General features: G+C 36.0%; 1 pseudogene; it reads left to right on the forward strand.

The window, feature by feature from the left end:
* The first annotated feature begins 907 nt into the window (after positions 1-907).
* LOC113276125 lies at positions 908-2,897 on the forward strand (annotated as a pseudogene).
* Positions 2,898-10,792: the final 7,895 nt, after the last annotated feature.

Genomic DNA, 10,792 nt, shown 5'->3' on the forward strand with positions numbered 1-10,792 from the left:
TTTTACAGTAAAATCTTTATACTCAAAGGTGATTAGTGAAGAAGGTGTAGATAATTTTCCACATGAGTTTGTTTGGGTGCATGGAATTCCACCTAAGGTTAATTTTTTGTTGTGGTGTGCTGTTCCTGGAAGATTAAATTCTCAAGACAGACTGCAATACAAGGGAGTAGATATTGACAGTTCATGCAGTTTATGTGGAGACAGTACTGAATCCCAAGATCATATCTTATTGCATTGCAAAGTTGCGCATAAGGTTTGGTCATCTGTAACTCCTTCTGATAATTGGGCATGGGTTGTTCCAGATTCTTTCTACAATTTGGCAAGTTGCTGGAATAATACTCCACCCTCTGGCAATGCTAAGGTGGTATGGAAGCTTCTACCTGCAGCTGTCGTATGGGTTCTTTGGAGGGAGAGAACCTGCAGAGTTTTTGAAGAAAATTACACATCAAAACTTGATGAAGAATTATGTTATGATGCCAAAATCCTGGTTCTCACTTGGGCTGCTGCCTTTGGAAACACGGTGCATTTAAACTTTGCTTACACAGTTAAAAATTGGAATATTGTTTTTACTACCTCTGGTTGTATCTGGTAGTATCTTGTAAATTCTACTTCTCTTAATAAAAATTTATTTTCCTATCAGAAAAAAAATAATAGTAAAAGTGAAGGAAAAAGTTCAACTGAAAATGAAAAAAAAATGTGTCAAACTCTGAGTTATTGGTGCGTCCAAATCAGACGCGCGAATTAGTGCTGTTCAATTAGGTGACACTGCTCAAAAAATGGAGGGTCCGTGCAACCCAATTATCATTGCAATTAGCTGCCTTTCCTAAATTACCCCCACTTGAGCTGTTCTGTCTCTTTATATATATGGACCAAGAAACATTTTGTGATTTTTGTCTAAACCCTTTTATTAAGAATCTTCTTCTTCGTCTCTTTGTTTATAATCCTCCGTCCTTGTTCTTTCTTGAAATCAAATCAATGGCCCCAATCAAAGTTGGCGATGTTATTCCTGACGGAACTTTAGGTCAATTCGACTCTGAGGATCAACTCCAGCAACTTTCAATTCACTCACTTGCTGCCGGTAAAAAGGTTATCATCTTTGGTGTCCCCGGTGCTTTTACCCCTACTTGCAGGTATAAATCCTATGTTTCTTTTATCCCTTGATTTGAATTTTATTTTCAGGTTACGGTAAAATCTTAGAGTAATTTTGATGCATGTGCACTTTATGGTCATCAAAGGATTGATAGCAGTTAGAAGGTACAGTTCAGTTTGATTTTCAAATTAATTACTGTAGTTGGTTTCAATTATTAACCTCTTAGCATTCGTCCATTGGAGACTGACGCCTTGATCTAGGGCTTGAAGATGAGATGTAGTAATATCTTGTGATATTTTCTAATTAAGCTATGGTTTATTCTCTTGTGTATTTCCCCGACGCAATTGTTAAACATCCTTGTATGAATTCGCTTTAATGTCTGTTTGATTAAGCTTTGATTTACTTTCTTGATCTCTCTCTCTCTCACCATAAAACTCGCATCACCCTGAGGAATTGAGCCTGGTGCAAGGCGCTCTAGCAGTGAATGGCACACCTAGGCTCGCCTTTGACAGCATAAAGTAGTAGTGGTGTATACATTAGCATGAGTACTAAAGTTTACTTAGAACAGGTGTCAGGAGTGTATCTAAAGTTCTAAACTGTCGCCCAGGTTACTTTTATCCCTTCATACATATTTGCATATCCCCAAAACATTATAAGAAACATAGATCCACATTTGTTCCTTATGACCCACTTGTCTTCCCGTTTACTTGAGTTCTTGTGAATGCTAGCTTCTTTGCCCATGATGGTGCCTCGAACACTTGACTAACGTCTCTGACGTTGATAAGGTATGATGTGACGTCAAAGAACTTACCTGCGGATCATTGATTAATGCAATCTCAGCAAATATTAGGTAAGGATCACATAGAAAGCATTAACATAGAAAGCACATATTAGATAAAGCATTAACAGTATGGTTCTGTGCTTGAAAAGTAGATATTAGAATGTGTTGCTTATCCCCTATTAGTAAAGGGCGCCCTTGAACGCGGTTTCAGTTTATCTTTAAGTGAAAGGCAGAAACACCCATTTATTGTTACTTGTTTAGTGTTTTTACGTGTTACATTTATTGATTTTTCATTTGGAACAAGATTAAGGTGCTAAGGATCTAAGGTAGTATGAAAATTTTACCTTTTTCTCTTCCTTTTCGTTTAATACTTGTATACTTGGATGCAGCATGCAGCATTACCAAGTTTCATTACCAACGCTGAAGAATTAAAGTCGAAGGGTGTTGCTGAAATTTTGCTTGTTAGTGGTAATGTTTCTCAATTTCTCTTCCGTTTTACTATTTTTGATATTTTTATCTTTCGCCTTATTTTTAAGTTTCGGATATTATATATTTGAATGGGTATGCTCATCTGGCCTTTATTGTCATAATTTTGTATGGTTGTTGCAGTCAACGACCCATTCGTGATGAAGGCATGGGCAAAGACATACACTGAGAACAAGCACGTTAAGTTCCTAGCAGATGGATCAGCAGCCTACACCCACGCTCTAGGTCTCGAACTTGACCTTGGTGAAAAGGGGCTTGGAATTCGTTCTCGCAGATTTTCCTTGTTAGTTGATGATCTGAAAGTCAAAGTTGCAAACATCGAAGAAGGTGGAGCATTCCCTGTTAGTGGTGCAGATGAAATACTCAAGGCCCTCTGAACCTCTATTTGTAATAAGCAGCTATCACTTCTCTAGACACTCCATTTAAGTCTGGTTGCTTAACGAATGAACTTTCTTTTCAAGAGTGGAAGAAATTAATATTCTGCTTATTTTGAATTTATCTTATCTTATGGTAATAAAAGTTAGATATTCATTAATCATACTTTTGATGTGTTCCCTGATCGATTTTGATGAACCATCATCATACTTTTTCCGATCTTCATGTCACTAGTAAATATCTCCTGCGGTGTATTTGCAAGAACTCATTGAATGTTTGCAGGTTTTTTTTTTATCAGTTGCCTGATCCCGTGAATCGGCAAGTCAAGAACTGTTTCAAAATCTTGATATCAGGCAACTGACTGTGGGTTGCCGTATCGGCTGGGCTGTAACTTATTTGTATCCACTGATACACGCTGCCGTATCAGTGCCTTATCGACCTATATTGATACATGCTGCCGTATCAGTGCCTTATCGACCTATAATGACCAATATACAGCCCGATACTGATTGATTTGGAGCGGAAAACACACATGCGAACCTTAGGGCTTGTACAATATTTTACACACATTTGAAAGAAAAAAATTGAGAGTTATTATTTCCCACATTTGAGTTGGTTTTTCTATCAAGATTTCTTACATTTCTGTTAATGTTTACATCTTTGCAAGTCAATTACCACATGAGCATGTTTTAAGGGAGAATATTTTGCTCCCGCACTGAACTAGCAGGTGGACTACCGTGTGGATGTATTAGATGCGACGTAAGCAAGGAGGCGATTTTTTTTTTTAAACAAAGGAGCAAATATATTAAACAAGAGGATAATTTACATCAGAGTTTAAATGAGGAATTAACATGCCAGGTGGGTGAAACCACCATTCCTCATTCAGATACAACCTTCTAACAGCTTTTGCTAAAGCATCAGCTGCTTTATTACAACACCTATAAACATGAGAACAAGACCAAATTAGCGTATTATTATTACACATATTTATACAACTCCTCAAAAGAGGTAAACTCCTCCAAGGAGGAGGAGGATGTTGTTGTTGAACAAACCTACAAATATTTAAGTTATCAGATTCAAAGATAACTTTATGCCACCCATGGGACAGAGCTAAATTCATACCTTCAACCAGAGCCCATGTCTCTACTTGAAATGCACTACGAGTCCTATTCAAGGCTCCTTTTTATGCCACAAAGCGTCCTGCATCATCGCGAATCAGGATACCAATTCCAGCTAAATAAAATTTAGGATGAAACGAAGCATCTATATTAATCTTCAAAAAATCAAGAGGAGGAGGCTGCCAAGAAAGCTGAAGTCTAAGATTATTTCTAGCAGGACTGACAGTATTGTTAGATAACGTAATATGATGGAAATGCAAGTAATTTGTAATGCTATGAATGACTGTAGTAATGTTAGGAGTAGCATTGTTAAAAATATCTTGGCATCTATGTTTCCAAATACTGTGTAACATGCAAGCAATGATGTGGATGATCTTAGATTAGTGATAAATGATGATTTCAAAGTAAGGAGATTACCAATTCGAATCCAATCTATAAAATGTTGATGCTGACTTAAGTCCTAGTAGAACTGAGGAATGAAATATCTCCAAATGGCAGCAGCGAAAGGGCATTGATAAAGTAGATGATCCAAACTTTCAAGATGATTGTTGTTGCAGAGAACACAATCAGAAGATGTGAGTATACTCTGATGAACAAACTTAGTCTTGACAGGTAGGTAATTCTGAAAAATCTCCAAAGAAAAAGTTGTAGCTTATAAGGAATCTGCAACTTCCAGAATTTCATCCAAAATTTTGTTGACAAAATATTAGTAGCAACAGCAACCCTATGTTGACTTTCACAAAGATGATTATAAGTAGATTTAGTTGTGAAAATACCAGCAGCAGTGAGAGGCCATACCAAAGAATCTTGTTGATCTAACTGAATTGGAATTGTAAGGATCGAATCAACTTGAGAAGAAGTAAATAATTGCCTGAGTGAAGGGACATTCCACTGCGAAGAAGAAGTATCAATAAGTTGAGACCCACTGATAATTACTGAGATGTAGATCATACCAGTTTTGAAGAGGAGCATTTAAATCTGGAATCCAGTCGGGGATCCAGATGTTGATCGTTGTACCATCACCAACTTGCCATTTTTCCGGTCTAAGAACAACATGAAGACAATGAGACAATTTAACTACTGTTATCTTAAATGTTTCATGAAATCTTAATGAATAATTCATATATTATCCTTTAGACTTCAATAAGAAACGAAAAACAAAGTCTTCGAACAACATAAGTATGATGTTTCTCCTTCGTTACTGTATTTCTTCTTCTTCTAAGAAGCTTGGATTAACAATTCTACAATTGGATTTTTGTTCTTTGATCAATTCTTCCCACCGTATATGGTTGGTTGTTTTATTCATTTGTTCCTGGATATTTTTTTTTGACCAGAGAGATGAAATTGTTGATCAAGGGCATGCACTACGAAAACAAAAACAATCTGGTTTGGTTTGTTCCTGGATCTTTGATTGATCATTGATTAATTTCTCTCAAATGAATCAAAAAATAATAAAAGATAAAATCCGTGAGCAGTGAATTTCAGAGGGATGGCTTTGATTGATGATAAGAAACAATCATAAAAATTCGCTTTTGATAAACAACTAAGTAATTTTTGTTTTGATAAAGGAGACCATATTACCGACAAAATATATCTTAACAAGTGTTTAACAGAAAGATAACTGTGATCAAACATACAGTTTTTCTTACATCATATCTAACATATCTGACGGCTACATAACTGCTAGTTCAATAATTGTTCCCGCACTGCGGGAGAAAAATATTTTCCTGTTTTAACAGTCAGGACTCACGAGATTAAACCTAACTCACACATGCATGTTTTAACGGTTAGGACTCACGAGACTAAACGTAACTCACGAGATTAATTGGAGGTGAAGACCCAATTACAAATCCCAGCAGCAAGGGGAAGTTTGTTTTATTTTAGGTGGTCCCATGTCAATTTGGTTCATCAACAAAAAAAATTTTTAGTTTGGTCCTTATTTATTCAAAATATTAAAATATATTTTTTTATAATAATAAATATTTTATTTAATTAATGGAATTGTGTAGATCCCTTGCTATAAGGCTACACAGATGTTCAGGATAGTTGCTAGTGTGATTGAAAAATATAGTTGTTTCTCTCACAGACTTTGCAAAATTATCTGCAAGTTGATTATAGTTGCAACTTACATAAGAAAAATAACAAGAACTGAAACTTAGACTCAATTGTTTAATGACTTTTAGAATGTTTCTGTTTTCCCATTGTATGATAAGATTTCCTTCAACTATTGACTGAATGACGAGCTTCACATCATACTAAATGTGAACTTTATTAAGCTGCAACTCTTTTGCCCATTGGAGAGCTTCCAAGACATCCATACATTCTGCAGCTTCAGGGCTTAGATTTCCATATGAGTAGCTCCCTTTGATTCTGGCACAGGTGCCTGCAAAATACGGATAATGATACCCATATCAGCTTGGTAAGTATCATAATTAAACGATTCATCAATGTTAAGTTTAAAATAACCTTGAGCAGGAGGTTTCCATCTAGAAACTATTAAGACATTAGCAAGAGGGGTATGTATGTCATTAACAGTAAAATGTGAGTGTAAATGATAACGAATTCTATGCACAGTATTAGCAGGGTTAAGAGATACTCCCTGGAAGACACCAACACATTTGTCTTTCCATAAAATCTAGGAGCCAATCATTAAAATATAGATCTTCTCATTATCAGAATTGTTGGTGCTATAAGAGAACCAACTTTCTACCAATTCAGAGACTGTTGAGTAGTTAGCTGTTATTACTTCAATACTGATGTTCAACAACTTCCATACAGCTTTAGAGTGACCACATTCAAACATTAAATGTTCCATCGATTCATCAGCCAGACCACAAATACCACACTGAGAGTCAATATCACTATTATAGAAGGCCAGCTTGACTCTTGTAGAATGAATTCCATGTTTACATTTCCAGGCAAATAGTTTAACTCGATTTGCCACTTTACTTTGCCATAGAGTTTCCCGGACCTTACTTGATATGATTCTTCCATTAATTGGAGCAATGCGGTCCCTGTTAGAAAGCATTTTATGTGTGCTCTTGACGGAGAATTTCCCATCCTACCTGGCATCCAAATCATCACATCCTCCTTAGTGTAATCTAAAAGAATATTTTGGATCTTTAGAGAAGTATCATGATCAAAAAGGTGGTTGAGAAGGTTAACATTCCAGTAATTGGTGTTAGGGATAATAAGTTCTTCAACATCTGAATAAAACCTGTAAAACTCATTAGCAGGTGATGGTGATTCAGTGAGTCCAGGGATCCATCTGTCAAACCATATTTTTGTCTTTCTCCCATTGTTAACTTCCATGAAGTAGTTTTCTTGAACTATCTTAAGTCCTTTAATAATTCCATTCCAGGTGTAAGAACAATTTTTAGCCTCTATATTTTGATGTATTATGTCTCCATGCTTGAAGTACTTACTTTCCATGATTTGACACCAAAGAGAATCATGTTCATTACATAACCTCCAAGCCAGTATTGTCATAAAAGCAAGATTTAACAGTTCTAAATATCTAAAAGCCAGTCCTCCATCTTCTTTGGAATTATAGACTTTTTGCCATCCTAGAGGGTTTGAGCCTCTATTTGAAGTGTGCCCCCAGAAAAATCTACTTTGATTTGAAGTTAGTTTGTTGATGAGTTGAACAGGTAACTTGAAAGTCCCCATTTGATAGACAGGTACAGAATTCAGTACATTTTTTTATCATAGTAGCTCTGCCAGCTTGTGTAAGGGAAGTTGAAGACCATGTTGAATATCTGTTTACAAAACTATCTTTTATTGCTTTAAAATCCTCCTGCTCGGAATGACCTAAAATCAATGGAGAGCCAAGATACCTTTCCTTAGATGACATCCTTTTAACTCCAAGAATTTGAGTAAGAGTGTCAGCTACACTAGGATTAGTGTACTTAATGATATGAACTGAAGACTTTTCAAAATTAATAACTTGTCCTGACTGAGATCTGAAATCATGAAGCAGCTGAAGTAGATTGTTGACAGAAGTGAGATTTGCTTGAGTAAATATCAAGCAATCATCTGCAAAAAGCAAATGATTAATGTAAAAAAATGGGGGTACAACAACCTCACCCAATATTTCGCTTAGAAATCTGTATGGACTAACTCCAATATACTTTCAAGAGAATCAACTAGACTCAATCTTAATAAAGTATATCAAAGAGTTATATCTCTCTTTCTTGATTCAATTCTTACTCAAGCAAATAGAAATCTGCAAGTCTAATTGAATACAAGAGAAATCACTTGAACGGTACCAAAGACCAATGTTCAAGTATCAATCAATGTAAATCAACAACCAAAGGTTGGATATTATAATTGATTGTTTCAAACGCAAAACCTGTGATATTTCAATTATATAACAAAATATAATGCGGAAAAGAAATAACACAAACACCAGAAGTTTTGTTAACGAGGAAACCGCAAATGCAGAAAAACCCCAGGACCTAGTCCAGATTGTACACACACTGTAATAAGCCGCTACAGACACTATCCTACTACAAACTAACTTCGGTCTAGACTGTAGTTGAACCCAAATAAATCTCACACTTATCCAAGGTACAGTTGCGCTCCTTACGTCTCTGATCCCAGCAGGATACTACGCACTTGATTCCCTTAGCTGATCTCACCCACAACTAAGAATTGCTATGACCCAAAGTCGAAGACTTTAATAAACAAATCTGCACACAGAAAAGTATACGGTAATAGATAAATCTGTCTCCCACAGAAATACCTACGAGTTTTATTCCGTCTTTTGATAAATCAAGGTGAAGAGGAACCAATTGATAAACCAGACTTATGCTCCCGAAGAACAACTCAGTATTATCAATCACCTCACAATAATCTTAATCGACGCGGCGAAAGAAGATATTGTGGAATCACAAACGATGAGACGAAGATGTTTGTGATTATTTTTATATGTTGCCTATCGGAGATATCAGTCTCAAGCCAATCGTTACGATTGTACTCAACACGATAGAATCATCAAGATCAGATCACACAACTACAAGAAAGTAGCATCGGTCTGGCTTCACAATCCCAATGAAGTCTTCAAGTCGTTAACCTACAGGGTCTCGAAGAAACCTAAGGTTAAAGGAGAATCGACTCTAGCTTATACAACTAGTATCACACAGGAGGTGTGGAGATTAGGTTTCCCAGTTGCTCGAGTTCTCCCTTATATAGTCTTTCAAATCAGGGTTTGCAATCAATGTTAGCTTAGTAACAAAGCATTTAATATTCACCGTTAGATGAAAACCTGATTAGATTCAAGCTAATATCTTTCAACCGTTAGATCGAAAACTTAGCTTGTTACACATAAATGAAATGCACGATTTTAGGTTTGTATAACCGTACCCAAACATGTACATTTGTTGGTTCAACAATAGTTAACCAAATGGTTAGCCATATGAGCACTTTCATATCAACCATATTCTTCTTCACCATAACTAGTTCAAATGACTCAAATGAACTAGTTAGAGAGTTGTTCAATTTTTTAGATTTTATAGAATTATACAAGACACAATCGAAGCGAAACGATTTGATTCACTTGAATCGATTCATGAACTTTATAGCCACGGTTTGCAAACTTGCATTCTTTAGTTTATATAAGTATAAGTTTACGAATAATCGTTTTTAGAAATAACCAACCTAAGTACGTGGAATGAGTTCGTGGACATAAGTACCCGGAATAAGTTTGTAAACAATTCACAAACTCCAGCTGATTTTCTCGGGACGAGAACCTCCGACAATTCGCAGACTGGGTTCGCGAACTCTGTTCCGGTTTTCCTGATCAGCAAAGTACGCATACTTTGGTTCAAGGAATAAGGACTTATACATATATCTATTACCACACAATGCTTATATCCCACAATATATAATCTAAACTCTCATTTCAATCATTGAAACATTCTTAGAGGACGTTATATAGTTGTTATTCACAAACCATTTTTCGTCAAAGCCATTTTCAAGTGATTGAAACTAACATAACTTTTGTCACTAGGTAAAGATGAACTTGGACAAAGCGAAAGCTTACCAAAACATATTTCGAGAAATAGATAGGCGAGATAAACTCGGCTCGGAATAACAAATGTGTATAATCAAAGTCTATATAGCAAAACGACTTTGTCTCAATATAAGATATAGATTAGATAGACTTTTAAGTGATAGATTAGTTCAAGTCTCCATATACCTTTTAGTCTACGAAGTTCCACCAGTTCCTTGAGTAGTTCTTCGTCTTGTATGATGATCACCATGGAGTTCTTGATCTCAACTACACTTTCTATCCTAGTCCGAGACTTAGATATAGTAGACTAGAAATCAAGACTTATATTTTTGATCACTAACATTGATAAACATGCTTGAGATAGAAACGCATGCGAGTTCGACCGAGCAGTGCTCTAATATAATGGCTGGAGAGTTTGCAACCACTTTAATACCTTTAAGTGTGTTTTTTTGTTGAGCTTTAATAAGATTCCTGGAGAGAAATTCCATTGCCAAAATGAAAAAATAAAGTGAAAGAGGATCACCTTGTCTTATTCCTCTTGTAGATGAAATTCTTCACATGGAGATCCATTGAGCATTACAGACAAAGAAATAGTGCTGATACATTGATAAATGAGATCACAAAAATCTACACTGAAACCAAAATATGTTAGCACTTTAATGTGAAAATTTCATTCAAGCCTATCAAAGGCTTTAGACATATCTAATTTTAATGCCATCCAACTTGTCTGTCCTTTTTTTTCTTCATAAAGTGAATAACTTCCTGAGCAATGATAGTATTACACTAGTAAAAACTGATCCTTTTGCCACGCCAAATTGGTGTGTCCATAGGGGTTTTGACACGCCAATTTGGTTTGGACTTGGCGTCGTTTCTGCTCGCGTGGTTTAGGTATGACGACGTGGTTTTAGGTAGCTTGTAGCCACGCCCGC

The sequence above is a fragment of the Papaver somniferum genome, chromosome 4 (assembly GCF_003573695.1).
Source record: "Papaver somniferum cultivar HN1 chromosome 4, ASM357369v1, whole genome shotgun sequence".
NCBI classification, from domain to species: Eukaryota; Viridiplantae; Streptophyta; class Magnoliopsida; order Ranunculales; family Papaveraceae; genus Papaver; species Papaver somniferum.